This window comes from Molothrus aeneus, chromosome 8 (assembly GCF_037042795.1).
Source record: "Molothrus aeneus isolate 106 chromosome 8, BPBGC_Maene_1.0, whole genome shotgun sequence".
Taxonomy (NCBI): domain Eukaryota; kingdom Metazoa; phylum Chordata; class Aves; order Passeriformes; family Icteridae; genus Molothrus; species Molothrus aeneus.
In genome coordinates, this window is record NC_089653.1 from 10,614,639 (window position 1) to 10,639,777 (window position 25,139).

The 25,139-nt window shown below is 37.9% G+C and overlaps 1 long non-coding RNA gene across 1 annotated transcript; it reads left to right on the plus strand.

Annotated features, from left to right (window-relative positions):
• Window positions 1-7,984: 7,984 nt before the first annotated feature.
• LOC136559653 (uncharacterized) lies at window positions 7,985-22,425 on the plus strand. The gene is made up of 3 exons (XR_010784026.1): window positions 7,985-8,138; window positions 17,655-17,754; window positions 21,906-22,425. It is a non-coding gene; the product is annotated as an uncharacterized lncRNA (long non-coding RNA).
• The last annotated feature ends 2,714 nt before the right edge of the window (window positions 22,426-25,139 follow it).

Below are 25,139 nucleotides of genomic sequence, written 5' to 3' on the forward strand. Positions count from 1 at the left end.
AATGGTGAGGAAACTGTTCTTCCAGCTGCATTTTCCTGAAAAAATGTGTCTGACTGACCCACTTAACACAAGAACATGTAAATGCTCAGCAATTTATTATTATTATTTCAGACATTTCCCAGTCCCCTTAACCTGATCAGCTTCATGATCAGATTTCCAAATTGTGAAAATCTGATGAGAAACAATATGTGAAATTGCAAAGTAATCACAGAGAACAGAATAATACTGTATTTGTAAGAGAGGAGACTACACAAAGACCTTGTTATACCACCTCTGCTGCAGGTAAGTCTTGACTATATCAGTAGCTGTCATCTGAAAGCTGGTTTGTGCAGTTAGTTACTCTGGTTCACATGCAGAGGAGCTGGCAGAGAAGGGAGCAAATACCTCATGATACATGCATCCTCCTTCAGGCAAGTTCAGGGCCATTAGTAAGGACTGGAATGGGCCCACGCCAGCTCCTTGGGGTACTTCTTCCCTTTTGTTGGTGATAGAAGGGCACTGGCACACAGAATAGTGAGCACTGTGTCTTCCCCTGTCTATTGTGTTGTCAGTCTGGGATTTCAGTTCCTACAGATTATGATTGAGCTTCTTTCAGTCATATTAAGTTCACTTGAGAAGGTTTGTTTTGCCCCTTGAATTGGAGAGGTACATATTGTCATAAAAATTACTTTGTTGAATTTTTGGCCCCATTTGACCTCATAGCCATATTTTTCCTTTAGTGGTGTCAAGAAATGTAGTGTTTTAATTTGTCATAGATATGGCCTGATAATATCTAAAAAATCAAAACACTTAAGAGCATAATTCAGTATTCTAATTCAGTGACTTCTCTGTGGTGTGATACCTATGATCTATAGCACTTCTGTCTATATCTATATCTGGTGCCAACTTACGGTGCTAAGGAGACACAGAAGGAAAGACAGCTACTTCTCTGGTATGCATTTCTTCTAGCCTTGGGATCCAGCAAACCTCTCCTCTGTGTGAACTCTCTAGAGCTCTGACTGCACTGATCAGAAAAGAGAAGATCCAGCAGTTCCCCACTCCCAAGCCATGCTGAAGGTTGCCTATTCCAGGGCAGTCAGGGGTAAGGTAACTGCTGCAAGGCTACCCTTGCCTGCATCCTGGAATAGCCATAGGTATTGTTTCATGGTAGCACTCAGATGGGGTGCCTCCAGCACTGACAAATGCAGGATTTCTAACCTACCTTCACAGATGGGTAAATCTCAGTTTCTCTTGAAATTTACTGATAAGCACTCTGCCTCAACTTGGGTCTTTTGAGTCCCTTGCAAGTGTAACCAGCCGATTGGGACAGAGGGGAACAAACATCTAGAGAGTTTGTAGCCTGTTCTACCCATAGTCCTAAACCATTTTAGCCATAGCACATACAACTGTTAGATTGATAGACGCTGATTTCTTCAATAGAAAAATCCTGTGTACTACTTGTTAGCTCAATGCATGTCAGCTGGCTAAGTGCTAAAGCTCTGTCACTACTTTAGCAACATCATTGCATGTCTTTATTGTAGAAACAAATAAATGAAAATTTTATAGATTAAAGCAGGATAATCAGATCTAGTTCTTTTCTGTACTAGAGAAGGTATCCAACAATTATATTTTCCAAATTCCAGTGTGTTTTCTTGTGCTTTATAATTTGATATTTCAGTGCACTGTCACTTGAAATTAATTGCAACTAATTAAAAGTGATCCACTTAGGACAATTGGACAATAGTGCCCTGGAGATTGCTTCATTCCCAGAGGTTTTAGTGACTTCTGCTGTACTGGTTCAAGTCTTTAGAAGGGTGCTATATATCATAATGTCATTTTACATTGTTATTTCTATGAAAGCAACAATTTAAAAGAGTCTCCAGTGAACCTTGAGTAGCTTTGCACTAAAAAGAAAAATGTTGCTGTTCAAGATCTGTAAAATATAAAATATAGATTCAAAGAAATCACTTGACGTGAATAGTAGTATTAAATTTGTGCCATTATTTGCATGTAATATATAATGTTGTAGTAAAAGGCTAACAAAGCATTTGGGCTGCTCCAGGGCTCATTGATTTTTCTGCACCTTTGTTCAAACTAGGTCAAAACTAATGCTGGTCTTATTTTATCCCACATATTTTTCTCATGTTTGAGACTTTTGTCCTAAAATGATATAACACAGTTTAACCCCACAATATATTGTGGCCTACAACACCTATTTAAAGAAAGGCAATAATCTTGTTTTGGTTTAGATTACCCTAACCAAGCAGCTGGCTAATGTGATCTAAAATTTGGAATATACAGAGGCCCCATTTTTTAGTAACTTGGGTGAACTGAGGCCTTAATGGAATAAGGCTTGCTTTCATGTTAGGGTGAAGGCCAGTCATTTAAAGAATTATGAAAATGAACTTTGTAACCAGTGCAAACCTGTTAACACAGTTAAACAGCTCATTTGATATTCTGCCTCACCACTATAAACAGGAACATAGAGCCTACTAAAATTAGATTTTGTCCCAAGTCCCAAAGCAACAAATCTTCATGCCTGTGCAACCCATACTTAGAATACCTTATTCTATGAAGAAATAGTAATAGCAAAATTGGGATCAGAATGGTTCTCAAAGAGGAAAAACATAAGCTAGGGGCTATTTTTAGACCATGATGAGGCTTTCAAACAAACTTTTTGTTGTGACATTTCACATAATTTCTCCACTGTGAAACCAGTTCTATCATAGAAATCAGCCCATTTGTTATAGTGTGTGAGCCTTCCTCCCACTACAGTACATCTGGAACATCATCTCTTCTCAACATATTTTGTTTTTCTTAATTCATCTGATTTCTGAACAGGACCATCAGTCAGTCTTTGAATAGGTTTGATTCAACACTGTGTTATTTCATTTCTACACAGTCATAATAGCACAAAAATCAATGAGTTGTACTGACATACAAATGGAGTAATGTATTGGCAAAGCAGACCTACTGAATCTATTTTGCTCACAAGACCATTAAAATTGTTTTTTAAAAAAACTTCTGCAGTGAGATAAGCAGTAGTTTCGTGCATAAAATCCATCCTGTGTTCTAGTACTTTTCTCATACTAATGGGAAAATGACTGGATTCTTCACTTTCTTATCAAGAAACTTCTGAGAAAAGTTATGTTAAAAAATGTGCGTATTTCTTTGTACAACTGTAATCTCTGTCTCTTCTACAGACTGAGAACTGATGACCTATATTAATGGATAAACTACAGAAGAGAAAAAAACAGAGACAAAATGCTGGTTTCACTACATTCAGTTGAGCTTTATGTCCAACTTTGCTGGAATTAGGAATTTATTCTAGGAATCTCCTTTATTTATTCCAACTCAGCCACACTAACCAGCATACAAATGTACACACTTCCTTGTAAGCATGGCATTATTATCTTCTTCATTATGCTAACACAAATCTCTCAGCATTTCCCTGGTACTATCCCAATATCCTCTTGCTAGATGCAAAGTAAGATTAAGCAGACTTGCAGTGTGTTCTGTGCATGCTGAAATTCAGGCTTTGGCAGGCATTAAGAGAGAGGGTTCCATAGAGAATCAGTAGGAATGTTTTGTCCATCGAGATGTTTGAATTGGACAATAAAAGCACTCCAGGCAGTTGTAAGTTATAACCACTAGAAGATACCAGAAAAAACGTCCAGTCTCAGAGATAACTGAATTCAAGACAATGCACTTTGGTTGGAAGATAACTCATGTCACTGCTGCTGCAGTTGGTTTTTAAAAAGTAATTTTTCTCTATTCAAGTCAGGGAAGAAAATCACTAAAACACAAGAATGACTGGGTGAAACTTAAAGACGCTCATGTGCATTAGCTTTTATTTTGTTGGTAGACAGATAATTTTTTTCTCAGGGTGCTGGTAACTGATCACAGAGTTAAAGGGGGAATGAGTACTCTCTCTGCTTCTCTCTCCCCCATCCTCCTTGTCCACTACTCCCCTCCCCCTTTCTTTCTTCCCCCCACCTCTTTCTCTCTCTCTCTCTAAGTTTTGAACCTGATTGAGGCTGTGGTGTGACATTCACTGCAGAAATTCCTTTACTAGCTTAAGACAAAACTCCTGCTGGCTTAACCTCTTCCCTTGCCAAAGGTTATTGGCCCACAGCACTGCCAAGTTAAGTGGATTACTTCAAGAAATCAATGGTAGGTTGGACTGCCTTGGCAGACTTTGCAATGAAGTGGGTGAGGGTCCCTCATCTGCCCCACTCTGCTTGCTTTGCAGGATGCTATGGAGAGCAGCACAAAAGTAGCAGTCCAGCCATCTCTGCTGTGAATCCTTGACTGCATCTTCAGTAGATGCACTCAAGGAAAATGTAACAATTTCTAAGTGTAGTTTGTGCTAGATCTTCCTTACTGAGGTCTCTTTGTGACACTGTTTTTCTGTTCCCATCCTGAAAGAACAGATCAGGATCTCCTTGGTTTTAACCCACTCTGTCTGGCTGTTTCTGATGGAAGAGGTAGTGGGGTGAAAAACTGACAGATTAAATCTCTTAGATCCATTTACTGAACTTAAGGGGTGTTTAGTTGACTAAAGATCGTATGGCTTGATCTGTATTAAAGAATTATGGCATTTCAGAACTGCTAACATAGTCACTAAAATAATTTTACAAAATTACATATACTAGGTATTACAGTGTAAAGACACACAGGGAGAGTGGATAGTTAGCACATATGAGACATTTCTGTAGCTTTTATTAATAAAAATAAGAGCAAAATGGTATCACAAAGTCCTGTTCTTTCAACTTCTCAGTGTAAACTTTCTGGGTTTGTATTCTGGCAAACCAGTAAACAGAAATCTGGTTTTGCAAACATTTTAAAGGCTCTATTCCATGGTCTACAACACCTGGTGTATCTCAGCTCTTGGCATAATTTAAACAAACAGGCCATGTAACACATCTCTCTCTCAGTCAAATAAAGCAGACTTGGTGTGCTGCCAATTCTGCTCTCATTTATTTGCTAACCCTGGGTTTTATTTATTCCCTGAATCATCAAACACATTGCAGAGAGTGACAGGAGTAGACAATATTACATCTAATAGCTATATAATAACGTAAATAAAATCTGGTAAATCAGGTATATTATTTGCCTGGTTTTAACTGCCCCACTTAATTTTGTGGACTTGAACCAAAAGTATAGTAAATGAAAAAGCTTTTTGCACTGAGCAAAGCTAGAAAAAATATACCCATTGGATACTGATGCCTGTTATTTAGATTAAGTGAAAAATACTTTTAATAAAAAAATACACCTGGATGTAATACAAAATTTCCTGCAAAATTTGGCCATTATTGTCTATGGCAAAATCTCTTCTGATTATTGTGACTCGAGGATCAGCCCAGTACTGCCTTGCTGTGGGATACAGTCCTGTAAACAGTAAGGGATGTGAGGATCTGTGAAATGCTGGTATGCCTTCCAGTGTTGAGTAAGAGTTACTGAGATGATTTCTGTGACTAGAGGGAGAGAACAATCAAGGGGGCAAGCAGGGATGAAAACAATGTTTTGGGGTTAAGAAGTGTGAGGGAGATCACTCACAGTTCCCACAGGGGCAAAGGGTTCATGGTCAACAGACCATTGTGTGGATTAGATCTGAAGAACAAGTGTGTAGGTGACATAACTTTTGTATTTGCTTGAGCTTCTGTTTTAACGAGATTTGTCTAGCAAAATTCTAGCTCAACTTTACATCAGATTGATTTCTTCTATAGAGTTGATTTAAACCACCACCAGGTGAAGGATGGGAGCTGGCAGATCAGTTACATGTTGCTTCTAAAGATAACTATTGAAAAGAGAAGTTAAAATTTTTGCATCTGTAGTATGATGTTGAAATACATTTCTGAAAACTGATTCCAAGAAAGGTCTTTAAGAGCAGCATGCTTATAATGAATGGAAATTGATGGCCTGAAGACTTTTGTGTACAGTTTCTGGCTATAAAGTTCACCAAACACTCACTTTCTTCTATTTATTAGTTGGCCATTCCTACTAGGTTAACATGAAAAGAGAAGACTCTGCAGTACTTTGGGCTGTGCCTTGACCACGTAATTGGAAAAGTAAATGGCTTTCCTATGATCAGAGTTGGAATCTGTGCCAAAATGACTGAGCTCCATTCAAAAACCACTTTTCATGAGTCATTTTGTGGCAATGCTTGTTAAGAAATGGCAAAATACCAGGAGTAAAATGATCAGCACACCTCAGGCTGCTAATAATAACAAAATAAGCTTTCCCTACAGTGAAACTGGCTCCTCTCTAGAGTCTTCACACTTACATGAGCTTCCTATGCAAGAGTAAGTCAGAATCAGGCCATGATTCTTTTTTTCTTTAAAAAATGTATTTTAAGATCCCAGTGTATCTGCTGCCCTAAAACGTAAAGAAGTGCTTAAATTTTCAGTTTGTGAAGGAGTCCCAATGTCCTTTAGCATGTGTCTCTTAGAGAAAGAATGTCTGCAGTATTCTGCATTTGAAGAATGAATGGCAAGGCATGGTTACAGAGGCTGGAATTCAAGAATCATTGGCCTCACTACTAAAAGCAGTGAATCACTGGCTTGACTGTTCCAGGTCCAGCTCTGGACACCCCTCTGTCTCCTAAACCCATCACAATATCTTAATTTGTACTGCAGCTACTCATGCCTTGTGCAATACATTGTTTATTACTCTGTTCTACTTATGCATTGTGCTCAAAAGACAGAGATTTTTTTTCCTGCTTTTCTAAAAAAGCAGCAGAGGTCTGTGAGTCCTGAATCTAGTACATGCTAGAGAAAACAAGTATTTCTCATCTTCAGTGTAACAGTTTGTTCTCCAGAATTTTAATAGTCATACTGAGGAGGAGAGTATACCCCTTTATTTCTGAGGATTTCATTCCTTCCTCTATTATGTGGGCTGGGCACAGAACATGGCCCTAAGTATTCTTCATGTGATTTATTCTACATTGACAACCACTTAAGTGGAGGCAAAGTTAGACCCAAAAGGCACAAAGTGATGAAAGCTGGAACTGAAAAATAGCATGACAGTCAAAATTGCTGAGTTTCACACAGCCCCTGCTCTAACAGTGTTAGAAAACTCTTGGTCAAAAAGAATCCCTAAGAGCCCTCTGGAAACCCAATCCCATGACTCATATGATCTCCTTGAAGACTTTTTTCTTTCCCTCTACAAAATGACATTGAATAAAGCCTGGTAACTATGCTACTTGCTGCAATTTGACAGCTTTTAGTCAAAATGTTTTTTATTTACAACAGAACTTCTTTAACCAAAGTTGAACACGCTGGCATCTGCAAGTCAGACTGAGCTGGTTTTGGTTAGGTTGTGGGCTAGATCTTTCCACAGAGGTAGAATGCCTCCATGGCAGGGGATGGGAAGGGATATGGAGGAGATGCCCTACCTCAGGAGCTTCGTGATGAATTAACACTGGTGACTCAGGCATTGTTTCCCAAGGACTCCCAAGAGCTGAGATGGCACTTAGTGAATCAACACTTTTGTGTTTGCCTAGTTCACTAGATTGTTTGAAGGTCTGACAAGCCAAAGCCACTGCATTACCTGCTGCAGGTGAAGCCCGGAGGAAGTAATTCTGGTCACTATTTATATTGTAGCTGTTCAAAAGTAAACAGGAACAGAGGACTACCCTTTCCTTCCCAGCAGCCACTCTCTGTTGATTCACAAAGGCCAGATGCTATCTGATCTTCCCACTGGGATTCAGTTAAGAATGCAGACCTCGAATACTCAAGTTCCCTCTAAGTATTACATAAAACTGAAAATTAACTGGGCTGCTTAAGGAGCATGCATCACAGATATAAATAATTGATTTTTTTATTATAAAGGTGTTGTTTTGATGATTGATTTTTGGAATGTAGGGTTTTGGCATGTAGGTTTAAAAGCATTTTTCAGATAGATAATCCATTGCTAATCCATTGAAGCTAATCAGTCTTTTCAAGTTTGTGTGTTCAAGACCCTTTTAAAATCTAAACAGTACAAAAAAGTGTTTCCAGAGTTTTCCAACTTCACTGTCAACAGCTAAGAAATGGATCAACATGCTTTCATAATCTTGTGTGTCTATGAAGATGCAATAATAAACTGGTTTTTTTCCTCTGGCATAAGAAATGGCATTCAGAAGGAAGTTAAAAAAGGAGGAGAACAAAGGAGCACAGGTAGGCCTTTTCCGAGTGATTTTTCTAAAACAAAAAAATCAAAATTGACTAACCTTATGCCAAAAGTTGTATAAGAGTACAAAAATCTGAGTTTTGTTCTACCTTCTTTTCTTTACTGAGCTTTAAACTAACTGTAAGTATCCCTATGCTTGCATGATTTATCTCTGACAATGTTGTAGGAGGCAGAAGACTTTGAAAGGAGACTTTAAAGTCAGGAGTGCAATAATAAATTTTTTGTGGTTTTATGTCTTTTTATAATACTGCTTTAACAAAGGATGTCTTTTCTTTGCTCTTCAGTCTGGATTTTTCTCTTTCAACATGAGAAAATTAAAGGTAATAGATTGTATGCTGAAGTCCATGGTTCTGTCACTGTTCAGTTTGTGGATGAGAAATAAAAGGGGCTAACTTTTCTTGCTGATGAGCTACATGTATTTTGTCTGTTTATATAAAGAGTATAAAGAAGTGTTTTCTCATTTCCTTAGATTAAATTTTGCAGATCTGGTACGGCTCCCCTTCCTACCATTCATAATAACCTTTGTCTCTCTAAATTATAAACTGTATGGTCAGCTGGGATGAAAATGAAGGTGTCACCTACAAAGTTAGGGTTTTCATCTGTCTGACCGAAACAGTGGCAGTGTGGATTATCATCAGGAAAAGCTGGTTTCAGGAAATATGTGGATCATAAAGCAGTCACCAATCTGTCACTGCATAGGTGCAAAAACATACTATAAAATATAAATGCCAAATGCTAAAAGGAAAAGCAGCTGTCAGTTCTTTGCTGTCTTCATAAGGTCTCTCTTGCCTTGGTAAATTTCTTGAACTAAAGCTGCCACCCCAGTAAATACATATTTGAGCCATATTCCACTGAGGGGGGTGGAAGCTGTCACTGTATTAATGATGTTCCAAACTGAGCTCTGTTTATCTAGCTTATGCTAATTCACATGGCTTCTTAGTGCTTTTTTTGTTGTTTTATAATAATATAAATCTTTCCTATATTTTAACTGATGCTTCAACTTGGATCCTTTACACTGACTTTTCAAAGTGTTCTGCATTTCAACTTATTTCATGCTAGTAAATGAGCAAGCAATGATTTTTGGTTTACTACTTACTACAAACCTGAGACAAATTTAAATACTGGAGAGACATTTGGGACCTAAATGTCCAGCAATGCTTATTCCACCAACATTTTCACCAGTGCATCATGGTAGAAAAATGCTAACTTCATTGTATATTACTTTGAATGGCCTTCAGAATACATTTACATGCAGGGATGCAGCCTTCTTTATCAGTCAGTGTTGAGTAGCCCACATCTTCTAGTTGGCTTTATTATTCTTAACTATTTAACAGTAATCTCCTTAAGGTAATCAACTGTGCATTTCTACAAGTAATAGTATTGGCTCATAATTGGCAATGTTACTAGCATTAAAACTTTAATAACAAAGTTCTAAAAATATTACACAACAAACTGCTTAATGGGTTAAGTTGCACTGAACTTAAAACAGGAAAAAACACATATACATAAAAATTAGAATGTTTTCTGTTCTTAATCTTTTCTTCTATGGGTTTTGAGAGCAGGTTTTTAGCTTGTCTGCTTTCAAATAAATGCCTATAAAGTAGAGTTTATTTTGGATGATTGATTATTAGAATTATGTGCATGCAACTGAAATACAATAGTTTAAGTCATTACTTCTTTCAAACATCAAAATAATCTTTATATCTTAACATGGTTTACCATTTTGAAACTAAACCAGTTATTGGTATAATTTCAATGTGTCTCTTTAAACTGATAGAATATTATCAGGATTTATAAAAAAAAAATCTTCCTATTACAGCTGTAGTTCAAAAATGGAACAAATGGATTAACAAGTTCTCTGTAATTATATTATTAGTTAATGGTATTTCAGATACAGTCTGATAAAAATACTTAAGATGATGTGGTATTTTAAACTCACTATGTGAGCCTTACTCCTAAATACCTTCTACAAAATTTTCAAGGAAGGTTTTTTCAGGTATTAACTAAACTGGGAGGACCAAATACTAGGAATAAAAATAATACATTTTTTTACTCTTAATTATCTGCTATTCTCATGGGACTATGCTTATTCTTTTAGTGGTGATCCTAATCCATACTCCTGAAATGCAGGTTAAGTGAGCTGTTAGAGGCACCCTTGCTGTCTTTTTCCCACTGTACGGTTTTGTTCCTTTATTTCTTACAGATTAAAGTGAGAAAATCCATTCCTTTTCTTTTCAGAACATAATTATTTTTGCTTGTGACATCTCTTCCCAGGACTTGGTCTACACAGGAAAATTTTAGTCCCACAGCTCTGTCCAGACTGTTTTCTGTTCTACATTCATTGCACCATAGCTGTGCTGGCAAAATTTCTACTTTATATGCACTTATACCACCAGGAAATTCTGTTACCAGTTTTTCAGGCACTGCTTGAGAAACAGGTTTGTTTCCTTTGCTTACCTAAACCATATGCTTTAAAATACAGATTGCTTTCATCTTGGCTTTACTAGTAAACCTTTGAAGAGCAGACATGTCTGGGAGGTACCAGGACACAGTTCTGGAAGAGTACCAGCTCAATGACACCATCCTCTCACTACAGTATGCAATAGCACAAAAATCCTGTAAGAAAGATGGGGGTTTTTGTTCCTCCTCATCAGTGATTCTTTTAGTCCTCAAACCACAATCACTGATAAGCACCACAGATATCTGCAGCTTGTCAAAGATTAAGTAATTAGTTAGGTAGAGCTTCAAGTATGGGAGCAGTGAGAGTAAAAAAGACAGTGGCAGAAAAGGGAAGGTCTTCACAACCTCAACATTAAAAACACACCATAGATGGAAAAAAACTGCTTCTTAAGGATTCTTGGTAAGTAATGTGACAATCTAAGTCATAAAATCTTTAAAAGCTATTTAAAGGTCAGTGGATTCCAGTAAATCTGACATTAGTGCTTTGAGGTTTTGAAATTAATGCACTTATTGAAATATTTTATTGCCCCTTTTTTTCTAGTCAATAGATAAGGTAGAATTTTGTGGTCTGCTTCTTCAAGCTGCCATTATGTCAATCAAAAATATCAGAAACACATCTGGCAAATTCTTCTTCTGGCAAGTAAATGAAATGCTTTCATGTTTAGTTTAGTTTAGTTTAGTGTTTTCCTAAAACCCCAGCACAATCCAGGAAGCACTCTGCCATTGCTCTTAACCAGACTTATTAATTGCTACACATCAGCCACAGGCAGTCTCTAATATTCTTTTTGCTCTGCCCTAATAACCTTACTAAGATGCATCTTAGCCCACATTGGCCTAAAAAAAATGCAGGGGGCAGTGGTTGCTTTTAAAATTATTACCGCAACCATTTCCCTGGTGAAAGATAAACATATATTAAATAACATGACATTAATAATTACATTAAAGGGATCTTAAAAAAATAGTTTCAGGAAAGAGAATAGACCATTAATGAATTACTACATTAGTGAAGTAGTTTGGGCAATAGTTTAGATGTTTGTACTAAGTTGATAAATGCTGTGCAAGTAAATCACTTGCATATATCTTCTTTTCTAGCCATAGTTCAGAGTCCTTTAGATCTCCAAAGGTTGTAGATAATTTTTGCACCCACTCAGTCAATGACTGGCAATGTGGCATGGAGCTGCAGTCATTCATTCTGTCAGTCAGCAGCCCTTGATAATGTGCCTGTCAATATAATTCAGTGCCTGCTCAAGGAAAGTGACACTTTGAATAGTGGACACTTTTCAAAAGCATTCATACAGGGTCAGTTCCATGATAAATAAATATATTTTGTGTTTGGAACAAATAGGCAGTATGCAGGAGCTGGAGTCAGAGCAAAAATACACCACCAGTTTGCAGGATATTAAACTGCAATGAAGAGTGAATATCATAAATGCATCTTTGGGTTGTTGATGCTGTATTAATGATGGGATAATAGATAATAGAGTCTTCAGGATCCTACTTGGCTTGATTGAGCCCTGATCCATGACCAGGGGCCCTATGCACTGGTATACTATGAATGAGATATTAGAATAATAGTATCAATAATTCTTTAAACCCTATTAAAGGGTGAATATTTTCATTGCTGAATGAAAAACACAGGCAGAACTCTTTAATTACCACTAACAGTGTGTTAAAGAAAGTATTTATATGGCATAGGGTGTTTAGTTTCTATTAATACGGGCTGAGAATGTGAGGAAGAAATATGTGATAGTGACAGGATTTTTAATGGTACCTCACCTTAAATGCATTTTAAAATATGTAAATCAATAAAAAAATTATTTGTAATAGCAGACTAAGAGTGCTGGTTAGCCTTACTGCTGAATGAAATGTATGCTACAAGCCCTATTACCATACATCGTGGGAGCTGTAGTTAGGATTAATCTGTCAAAAGGGATGGTTTAGTGTTGATGAATATGACATGTGACCATTAATGATGTTGATTTTATCTCCTGAGATTAGCATGATTTACTTCGGATGGATAATAATGTCATTTGCTTGATGCAGTAGATCTGTTTACGAGCTGATTAAATTGTAAGGCCTTGCTTCATTTCATGCTATTTGGTTTACAGCTTCATTACTGCAATCACAAAAGCTGTGGAAATGTCCCACATCCCATGTCACAATAAATCATTGTTTAAGATTGCAGCTATGTATTTTAGCATTTCAGTTTTGCATGGACCATGCATTCCTTAACAAATATGTGATTGGGAATACATTAACAAGATATTCTGGAGCATACTGCCGCAGAAATGTAGAAAATAAGCCTGAATCTTTTAATTGAGATTAAGGAAGCACTTGAGTAATTAGCTGTAACAAATTACCTTATTATTTAGACAGTGAAGTAAACGTTTTTGTTGCAAGGATGATTATCATAAATCTGCAGAAAAGTGACAGTCAAACAACCATAAAGGAAACTTGTAAGCAAACTACATTTTCTGCCTATTACCTTTTATATTTAAATAAAATTTATCAGAGACATACTCCAAAAAGAATGCATTTCTTGTTCAGGGATAGTATATGTTACAAGCTATACCATCTGTAATTACTGCACTGGGAAGAATATATGCATGTAAATCACAAAGGGGAAAAAAAGAATCTGTTAATTATAATGGCAAATGCTAATGTTGCCATAGTTAAGGCTGTGTCAACGTTTTCATTATAAAGCCAGTAATAAAGGAAAGAAGGAGAGAGGGAGGGTGGTAATCAGCCATCAGAGATTGCTGTGTGCTAAAATTTTGTATACAAAAAGGCACACTCACACCATGTAAATCAGATGTATTGGAGAGACCATGCTCACAGTCTCACTGAGTGGAGGACCACGGCCAAACTCTCAGCTTGGGGGCAAGGGTCACTTTGTTGCAATAATTTTTTCACATTTCACATTAAATGATATTGCTATTTTTATTGTACATATTAAAAAAAATGTTGCATTTATCAGCCAAATGGGACCTTTCAGAGCTTGTGGCTTACCACTAGCTGAATTTGATAACTATAGTTGATTGAGTCTTGGTTCATGTGCACAATTTTAATTAAAGCTTTTATATTTCTTTTGAAGAGCATGCTTAAATAATTAGGTTGAGTTGGGTATTTTATTGTAATAGAATGGAATTTCTTTTAGTTATTTTTATTCCCTTTTTTTTTTAAATCCCCCCAAGTTGGTTCTCAGTGGATTTCATGCAAACATGTCAAGTTTGCTTACATGTGAATTCTGCTGGGTTATAATATGGTCAAATGTGATTGTGAACTTTATAGGAGATCTGTGAACCTTTTTCCCTTAGCAAAACTCCCCTCTCACCTCAAAGTATTTCAGCTGGCAGATGAAGAAGCAGGAACCCCAAGAGGAACTGTACTCATGTATATGTATACATATATACAGGCCTAGAGTACCCAAGGATTTCCAAATATGTTGTAACAATGACCAAAGTCGAATTTTTTTACAAATGATTCATGACTCGGCTTTTCTGGTTGGCCAATGTCATGTCATTTGAAAAGCCAGGCCTTCTTTCTCATTTGTTTTCAATGGTTGATGCATGAAGCATTTTGGAAAGGGGACTCTTTCAGGAGAGTTGGGGCTTTGGATTTAGAAAGAGGCAACAACTCTAATGCTTGCAACTCATTTCTGTTTGGTTCTGTTTGGGGACACATATACTGAACTGATTTTGTTTTCCAACACATTGTGGCTGCTGGGCATAGATCTTCTCCCCCCTGACTTTTTGCAGAACCAGTCCCTGTTGACATTTGTAAAATTGATGAAAATATTTCACATGCTGAAGTGTTGATTTTTCCAGCAACATTTAACTAATCAAATTAAAACAGTTATAAACATTTTCTCCTGTTTTCTAAATAGCTCTAGACCTGAGCTGATGAAAACATATCCTTAAAAACAGAGGGATGCATACATCTTTTGTTTTGTTTCCTTTTTTTTCACAAAAGAATAATTTAATTGCTGTGACAAAAAGAAAAGGCAAAAAGAGGAAACCATGCTTTGAATCTTCATTGCTTCAGGAAAAATTTGGTAATATATTGCATCCTTACTTAAGTGGCTGAAATGTTTTTACTGCAGTTTCACACTTTTATATTTTATAACTTTGAAATTAAACTAAACAAAGGCTCCCTCTCTTGATGAGCTGCACCTTTTGAAAACAATTTGGTTTCTAGCCAAAATGGAAATGCAAGGGCAGAATTTTTCAGGGTAGACATTCCTTCACTGCTATTCCTGTTGAAACAAAAAGAAAAATGCCCTTGAAAATCCTAACTGCTGGCTTCACTGAAAATATATAATTTTACCACTGACCTGCCAGAGATGGTTAATTTAGTGTAATTTATGCACAGAAGAAAATCCCTTGCTAGTGCTACAATGTGGAGAGGCTATCAGCCAGGTTGTGATAGTAGTTTTGTGGGAAAGGACACCTTTAACCTGCACAGCTGAAGTCATCTCCTTGAACTTTACCAGCCACTGTTTATATTACCTTGGGAAAAAGTACAAAGGACATGTAATTTCTTAATTCCCACGCAAAGTGTCCCCAGTCTGCCCTTTACCATTCCTTAAACTCTGTGATGTTTGGGGAATCTATTTAAAAAAAATAATGAATTCTGGTTGATGCTTTGAGTTTGTTTTTCTGAAAATGGTGGTGACTTTGGAATGCATCTGTGTCTACCTTACTGATAAAGCTGCTACTGTGGTAAGAGTGAAGAGACTATTTGATCTCTGTGACTGAACCCTGAATGAACAATTTATACATTCAGAAAGTTGATGGCTGCTGGAAGATGATTCATCAATCTTCTCTGCAGGTGCTTTCAAGTATAACAATTATTGAAGTTGGACAGGAAAAAAAGTAAAAGATGGGTTTAAAATTATTTAGATGCATGCAATTAAGTAACAGAAGTTGATTCTCTGAGTGGAGAAAGGAAAACCTGTGCAATATTTTGCCACTGGAGAATTGGTTTTGCTGCCGGTTTGTTCACTGTTAAAGGAAGCAAACTAACCTGAAAATAATTTTTTAAAAAAATTTCGTCTTCAGTAGTGGGACCCTAGGTAGCTTTAGGGCAAAGAACCCTCCAGATTGGTATTGAAACTCATGTAGGAGAATACATTATTCCTCTGGTTTTGGATCTTATCTACATAGAATATTCTTAAAGCTCAGGCAAGGTCTGCAGATGCACTCACTGCATTTGAACATCTAAATTGTACATTCAAGGCTCTTGGGTATGAAGAAAACTGGTGGTTTGGAAGCCAGCACTGCTGCTGAGGACTTCATTGGACTGCAGAATTTCAGTTGAAAACTGTGTCCAGTGATGTGCTAGCATTTTTCTGTTTGAATGCTAATCCCAGAAGGGGAAATTTCCCAAATTTAGACCACTAAGAGAAAGCACTGAATTTTCCTTCAGCAAACAATTTATGTTCATGAAAAAGCTTGCTGATGTCAGCACAGTTGTGCAGGCATGTATTGGGTGAACATTTTCTTTGAGAGATTCCTGGGAACTGGCACTTCCTAAATCTGTGGCTGTTCTAGAAAGCATCCAAATGGCTGCTGAGAAGGGTCAAAGCCACAAGCAAGGAAAATCTACAAGGCAGTGTGTATTCACAGACTTGCATTATGACCATGGTGAGCCTCACTGAAATATTTACTGTCTGCTCAATGGCACTTAGAGTGGTGAGTTCTGAGTAACTTTAGGCATCAGAACCATGTGTTTTCTGAAGAAATGTAGATTCCCAAAAGATATCTTCTTAGATTTCAGGAAGAGCAAAACCTCTGTGATGATGTAGTCTGATATTCTTTATTACTGGGGCCACAGAATTTCATTGAGGAGCACCTGCAATAAGTGTAGCTGTGTCTAATTGAGCTAGCTAAAGAATATGAAGAGAAATTGGGGCAGATAATTTGCTATTTTCTCCCTTCATAGAGTTCAAAAATAGGTTTTGCCAAAAAGCAATTGTGCCTCCTTCAATTATTGAGACTGCTGTAGTCAAGCCTTTTAATGAACAAATTTTGTAGAATTTAGGGTCTCTGAAGTGCAAAGCCACAACAGAGTGTGCCTCTTAATGTGCCATATGAGCATTATGTTGCTGGCTTTCTCTGTCAAAGCTGGCATGTATCAGAATGCAATAAAAGAAAAACTATTTCATTCAAAATTAAATGGCCACATCCAATTAAAGAAAAGACTGAAGTCTGAAACCGTAAAATACATTGAAAGTTCCTTTCTGTTTTAGAGGAAATGTACCAATTGCTAATGGAAGTGTTACTCTAAACCATTGGCTACTAGTTAACTATTATGTGTTCTAGCAGGATTTGTGGTTGGATTTTTTTTGTCATTCCTCCTCCTCAGAAGATTTGGGGAAAAGAACAGAAAAGTATTGAAAAGGTTTCCTTAGTCTTTTATCTTATGAATCAGTGTCATACTAACAAAAAGATGTTTTGAAGTCTTTAACCATTAATTGACTAACTGGTTTTCTTTAGACATAAAACTTGTCAAGGCCTTGATTGTTGTGAATCCATGGTGATAGATTCTGGCTGACTGCCTAAGTACAAGGTCTCTGAACACTAGGATAACACTTTCTGAAACAGTTGGGGCTTATACCCCATAATGCCATTTAAACAAACTTAATTGACTAAAACTTTCACTTTTGTGTGTTCTGTATGAGGTACTATTTGCAAGAAGAGGCCTTTTAGGAATAGAACCTAAGTGACAAAATCTGACCTCTACCTAGCCTTAGATTTCTCAATTCTTGTTTATTTACACAAAATAAGCCAGTATGGACTGCCTAAAAATTCATGATAAGCAGAAAATCTCTTATATACCATATTTTTTCACTAGTGAATAACCTTAGAATGAGTCCAAATTGAAACTCTATGAACAGCATAAAATTCACACACTTCTGCAGTAAGAGTAATCATTATCTTCAGATAAGTACCTATACATGTCAGTCAGTAGGCTTGTTCTATATCAAATGAATAAAAAGTGTTAGAGAAAGCTAAGACTTGCTTTTTTTTTTTTTCCCCCAGTTTTTGTTGTAGTGAAACTTTAGCAAAGAGATGATCCTTGGCTGATTTTCTTAAATTTTGAGTTCTGGGCATATGCTGACTTATAAATCTGTCTCTATAGGTAAGTGATTTTCATTTTCCATTCTTCTTTCACTGGCAAAGTAACTTGGGTTTGAATGGAAGCAGTGAGTCAGGTTTAAATAATAAACAAGAATGATAAAACTCTAATACTTTTTTCAAGGAACATGACAACTTTGGGATAACTCTTTTATCTCTAGAAAGCCTTCAAACATCACAAGGTAATATTCTTAGCATCTCTAAGGAGTTTTGAATGGCTCACATGACGTGAGTTTGTGACAGTTGTCTCAGTTGTCTACTCTGTAGCTGTTAGGACCCTCACAGCTCAAAGACTTCAACTGTGGTCTCCCCTAGCCTCTGTTCACAGGCTCTGGAGCTTCCTCAGTCCTGCCTGAGCAGGACCATGGCCATGGGCCCCACTGATCCTGAGCCTGACCCATGGGCTGATGGCCTTGATCTCACTTTTTTGCTACAAACCTGCTCAAAGGTCACCATTCCAGCTGCACCCACTGGGTCCAATCCTGACCTGCAGATAGACTTCCAGCTTGACCTTGGATTTGCCTCATCACCACAAACTTGTCTAATTCTCTGAGATCTTGGCTGAATATCAGCTGCTGTCTGTGGTCCTGCCCTGCTTCCTCCCTGGGGCAGCCAGGACCCCGCCCTGGTGACATTGCCCTTGGCTCCCTGTTCCCGGGAGAGCAGCTGCCCTTGCTGCTTCCTGACAGTAATGCAAAAGCTTTGATCTTATCAAAACAGTATTGCAGACCAGAACCAGGTGCCAATCTTTACCCTGCAGTAGCCATAAGGTGATTTCCAGCATTGTTGGTGATTTCTGGGGGGAAAGGGGGAGTATCACTAAGGAGCCCATACAGTGAAGGGAGCTCCTGTACAGTGCCCTTGTTTCAGGAGCAGAGGATTTATCTCTATTTTCCTAGAATAGCCACAGAGCTTTAACATAAACATCTCATTTTCTTTTAATGCATCTTCAAAAAAATACTCCAAGAAAAGAGGATTTTATGCTGAGCAGCTCTGTTATGAGCTAAAAATCACGTGGCTCAGTTGGGACTTGGCCTTCACAGGCCCATCTCATTACAAAATAGAGGGGAAGAGTCATTTTTTTCTCTCGAACTCATAGAGGTACAATCAATGTGCCAGTTGTTCCTCGTAAGACAATACAACTATTATTAGAGTTTAGAGTTAGTATAAACATATTTCTGATTTAAAGGATTTTTAATATATTTATTTCTTAACTGACCTTGGTTTTGCTAACCAAAACACAAAAAACACACCCACCCTCAAGTCTCAATTTTATTTGAAGACAATTTTAATGGAAAAATGTTGTTCAATAGTTTTCAATTAATGGAACAAATGTTCTGAAGTAAATTTTATCTTTAAAAGTTTTGTGTATATTTATATTGATATATAAAATTACTTTTTTGCTATGCAGAATTTGGTTTTCTTGACTTCTGCATTCAACTAAGGACTTTGCTGTTAGAAGGCAAACATTGGTGATGAGGCAGTGGTTTGTGAAGCAGCTATAAATGTGATATATCCACAAACAGAGAATACTTTTATGATATCTGAAATAATAACTCTGAGACTATGCCAGCTTTGTTAAGTCCATTATCTCCATCAATATATTGCACTTGTCTATGTGATATCTAAAAGGTATTATTTAATTATTATGCAGGTCTTATTTGACTGCAAAGGCACTGAGAACCTTTCAACATTAAGGTGCAGTGTCCTTAGGCCAACTCTTTAATTTATCAGGACAAAGTTATGAGATTACTCTCTGAATAGCAGTGTATCTTATCACTGTTTTACAGAATCAAGTCTACTGAGAGCATACAGCACAAAGCTTAACAACACAGTTGCACACCAGTAAAAGAAAATGTTTTAGAAGGAAAAGTGTTGCTGCCAATAATGCTAGGATGCTGAAATGTACAGTGATCTGTATTTTGATATGCTGCATCCATACAGCTGAAAATTGCATGCAAAGTCAAAACTACTACTAAGAAAATGCTCAGTACTGGCAAGAAGAAAGCACCTGCCACCACTGAAAAAAGATGTATAATCCTTGTAGGGCTGTGTGCCCTGTCTTCACAATGAGTGGTAACCTGTGTGAAGGAATAAAAAGGCAATGTATTGTTCTCCTGTAGAGTACTGTTTATTTACTGGAGCTGTTTTTCCTAATGTTATAAAATAGTTTGGATATTATGTAAGTTTTTTGGTATGACTTCATGACCCTTCCTTTTTCCCCATGAACTAGCACTGTAAAATATTTTAGAATTTTATCAATTTATTAATAATAAAGATGTGTTAAAATACCAAATACTGTCATGGGAGAAGAATCCCTTCTCCCAGCAGTGAACAACAGAGTTGAAAGGTAGGTGTTAAAGGAACATTAATTACCAGCAACACAGTCTCACTAGGAGAGGTAGTGGAGAGTTGAGTGCTTGCATGGGAATTGGTGAGAAGCAGGAATAGCTGTTTGCTGCACAAGCTCATGGACTTGTTCCTCCTCTGTCAGTCACAGCCTGGCTGTGAGTGTGAAGCACTATCCACAGGTACCCAGAGATGTTAGAGCAGGGTTCTTGAGTTAGTGGGGCAGTAAGGCAATCCTCCTGCTGCCATCAGTTCTGCCCAGTCATTTCTGGCTCAGCATCAGAGAAAAGGGCTGCAATTTCACCCCGGTTTCCTCACTTCTCTCTTTTATAGTTCTCAGTTTTTCGATGAATGAGAAGTGCTGGCTCAATCTGCATTACAAGTGTTTAGGCATTTCTTGCCATAGGACATCCAAGAAAAATGTCCCTGTTCATTCCCCATCTGCTCTGCAGTAATCTGGGTGCTTGTCTCAGACCTACCTAAGGTACAAAGCCCTAACAAAGCAAGGAAAGAACAAGGGGATTTTTATCCTTGGAAAGACAGAAAAAGTCCTTCTACTACTAAGCAGCTTGCAAGACCAAAAGTTGATAATTTTACATAATTAATATTTCTTTACTTCATCTCTGATCATTCACTTGTCCAAAAACTGTTTCGGGCCAGTTTACTCACTCACAGACAGACTAGTAATTATTGTAGATTTAAGACACCTAAACCCAAAATACTGTCAGATGTGACTATTGCACAAGAGGATCAGACAAAAAGCCTGACACATTACTACACTTTCAGATTAGCAAAGCCCTGGATGCAGGCTTCCCTCCATCATTCCTAAAATAATGCTAATCCCTATACCTAAGGTTTTGCTGGACAGCACCTATACTAAAAGGATTTTCCATTGCTGCTGTCTTCTCAGCAGATTAGTTATAGTAGGGGACTCCAAGAACAAGCCATGCTTGACCTGCACAGAATCTTCAGACGTCTTAACTTTTTCCCCTTTAAAAAATTCTCAAGCATTAACAATTAGTAGTGGAGAAATATTAAAATTGTGTTTATATTTTACAAATTACATTATCTCCATTTTTTTTCCTTGTGAAAGGGGAAAGACCAGTGGTGCAAGACACTAAGGAACTTCTTAATTTAAGATTTAATTTAACCCACTTTGACGCTGCATAGATTATGCCATAAAGATACCACTACTGAAACTACATTTTGCAGTGCAGCAGTAAGACAAGTTTTACGATGGAGGTATATGAAGTATATAGACATTTGTGCTGTATTTCCAGCTTTGATTTAAAAAAAAAATTAAAATTAAAGTAATCAATTTAGGTATAGATAAAAGTAATAATCTGATATTTGAAATACTGATTTGCAGCCATCTGGGCCCACTTTAACTTGGTGGGCTAGGGGTTATGATATAAGAAGTGTGGTGCCAAGGAAGTGGAATGTCTTCCTCCCTCATGAAGTTAAGGTATTTCATATTGTGATACACCATAAACAATGATTCCATGAGTCACATTCCAAAAAGTCCTCTAATGTATAGATAAATTGGTCTAGATTCTCTAGTTCTGTCTTGGACCATTTCTTTATGTCCTAAAACTCACAGTGCTGTTAAAGGCTTTTCACTGCAACTTTCATGCTTACTGGGAGGTGAGGAAGAACAAGGTAGGATATTCATAGTCCTTTCAACAGAGATGGGAAATAGAAACATTTTAGAACTGCTTCAGTCTCTTCATTATGCAGGATTCAATGCTGAAATTTTTATTCTTTCAAGCTAAAGACTAGTAATTTATTTTTTCATATCTTTTGCAGTTTCCTGTACAAATTTCTGCAGACCACAGTTGTGGATGTCCCTCCTGAAATGGCACTTTCTGCTCTATTCACACCAGAAGGCAACTGGAGCTCACGTGTGAGTCCCCATCCTCCTAACACTTCATAGAGACATCTGACCAGAGACTGCTGATGCACAGGCAGCTGGAATATGTGCTGTCTTATACAGAGAAGGAGTGTGGGAATAAGTAAACAGAAGGGCCAGAAATCCTCACTCTAGGGAACTGTGGAACTGATACTGGAAGACTGTCAAGTCAGAATATCCCTAGAATGATAGAACATGAGTTCAAGCCGTACATAAATCTAGATTTCAGAGGCTTGGGCTCAGGTAAGACTCTGGATTACATGAAATTTGTAAGAAAAATACAGGAAATCTACAGTGATTTCATGTATTTAAAACCTGTTCTCAATCAAACTAAGACAAATTCGTTTCAACAGAAAAAAACAAAACAAAACAACAACAACAACAAAAAAAAACCAACAAAAAAAAACCCAAACAAAAAAAAAACCAAAAAAAACCCAAAAAAACCCAAACCAAACCTGGAAGGGATTCCCAGAATTTTGAGTGAAGAAATTTTCAAAAATTCAAATTTAAGCTATTACTTTACTTGAAAACTGTTTCAGGCTGAGGCAGGATCTGAATCTAATTGTCACAGCCCTACAAAATTATTCTACATATAGAAGCTTATCACATACATAATTAACTTATTCTAGTTTGTATTCTAGAACAAATATGTCTGCATGAGACAGTTATTCAGTAAGGATGCTGCTTTTATTCTTGAATAATTCTATGTGCAGTCAAGCTCTCAGTCAAATCACCACAACTCTGTATGTAGATGAATTGTCAGTCTCTCTCTGCTTGCATTTACAGGAAATCTGTATCTCTGTTACTAAATGCAGCTGACAGATCTGAAAATGTCACATTTGTTTGCAGAGTAGGCATCTTACAAGCTCTCACCCCTATCAGGACTTGTGTCCTTTGCAGGTGTTATGAACTGCATATCCTTCATATTTTGTGTTAAATGTCCTTAGCAAACTAATAAATGCTATGGAGAGAGGAAAAGTTTTTTCCTCCCTTGTTTGCCAAAAAGCAAGTTTTGGAGTGTGACATCAACTTTATATTTAAGTCCAGAAGAAAACTGAGTTGCTTTTCTGGGGGAAAGGGGAGGAAATAAATCTTTGTTCTAGTTCAGTAAAAAATCCCTACATATTGGACCTTTTAACCATAAAGACTTTCTTTGTGCTGTTTGTGTTTGTCACCTATGTTTGCCTAATTCTGTCATGAGTACTGTCTCAAAGCCTTAATAAAACATTAATGGCCAAGCCCCAGAACTTCCACTGTTACATTTCTATCAATTATCTCTGTAACTGATTTTAGCTCTGGTTGCTTTTTAGAAAAGTGAAATGGTAAGCTATACATTGCAAGGAAGGGACAAGATTAATGAATGCATACAACTGGGACCTGCTGTTCGTGATGTAAAATATCCATTGGAACTCTTATTGTGTACTTAAAATAGTTCATTTTCTACTTTTTGTAGTTCTTGTAGCTCCACTTTCATATTCTTCTCTAATACAGGTGTCAACAATTCAAGTATGCACTGAATGGCCTTATTAGCATCTTTTTAATGAGTAAGTAAGTGTAGCTTTTAATTCAATTGCAGCTAAAAGTTGTCACTATATGGCAACTTTCTAGCCCGTAAGAAATGACGCGGTGCTGGCTGTTGAGGCATGTTTAATATGAGCTCATCCCAGCTGTATTCTCAGCAGAGAGCAATTCCTGAAAAGCCCATGAAGATGGATCAGCTCTCTTTTTTCCCCCAGTATTTCCCGCAGCAAACTGGAAGGAAGAGATCAGTTCTGTTATCACTTTTACAGTTGCGTGCTGCGAGCAGGAGTCTGCAACCTTGTTTAATGTCACAGCACACTGTAGCTACCAGGCATTACACAAACATTCAGTGATGGCATTTTTCAGAATCACAAGCCCAAGACCAGTTGGTTTTCCTGTTGGGGAGGTCATTCTAGCTTTCTAAAGTAGGACCAGTCAACAGAGTTTCTCATTTTTCAAATCTGTTTTTGTTTAAATAAGTGTCATGAGCCCCGAGTCGCTGTCACCTCCAGGGGTTCTAGAAGGTTCCCTCACACCTCCCCTCAGCAGCAAGGGCCCAAAGGCACGTGAGGCATCGGCCGGAGTGTCTGGAGAAGGAAGGGGGAGGATGTGCATGTCCCACTCCCGGGTCACTGGCGGGACAAAACCCATCTGAGCCGCAGGAAGGGGAGGATGTGCATGTCCCACTCCCCGGGCACTGGCGGGACAAAACGCAGCCTGAGCCGTGCCACACCTCGGTGCAGCCGCTGCAGACATCTCCGGGAATGTGCGGCTGCCTCACAGGAGCGTGCCCCGGCAGCAGCTCCATCCCAGTGCGGGCCTCCAAGTAGCACTAATTGGGCAAATTGGGGGAACCTGGGCGTTTTAAATTGCTCACCTGGGGAAGATCAGCCCTCGTCACAGCGGGCTCCGCGCCCCAAGGCAGGCAGGCATGGCTGCTGGGGTGCCCGAAGCCGGTGTGTGGCTGCTTGGGAGGATGGGAGCAGTAGCTCCGTTGTCCTCGGAGAAGGAGAGGCCGTGAGGGGCCGCGGCCGCCCGGGCCTCGGCTGGCCCTGCCGGAAGGGCGCGGTGCGGGAGCAGCAGCAGCGCCGCCGGGGCTGCCCGCAGGTCAGTGCCTCGGCTAAAACTCCCTTCCTTTTCTCTCTGGGGAATGCTTGTTCATCACGTTAACTTCTTTTGGAGATTTTTAAAGCATGTATCAAGGAAAATCCCTTTACAAATCATTATCTGCTTAAGCGTTCCTTGATTCAAATGTTACTATTTTTTTTTTATTGGAAGCGAAAATTTTTCATAAAGATCTGCTTTCCTTTAAAACAAAGGTTTTGAATTTTTGTATTGGAGTAGTCTTTAGGTTGTTTGTTATTTGTGTGTCTTGCATTATGGTATTTCATTTTAAGGAAGAATTCTTTTGGGGAATTTTGTTCAAAAAAAATTTAAAGTTGATGTGTTTGACTTAAGATTCTATGGGTTTTGTTGATAACTTGTTTTCTACAGGGAAAAGTAAGTTTTGTCACAATGGCGTTTCCCTTCTGAAGGGAATTCTGTAACTCTTTTATGTGTAATGTGGTTGTTTACACATCGTTGTTTTGTGACTTTCTTCTGTTGTTAAA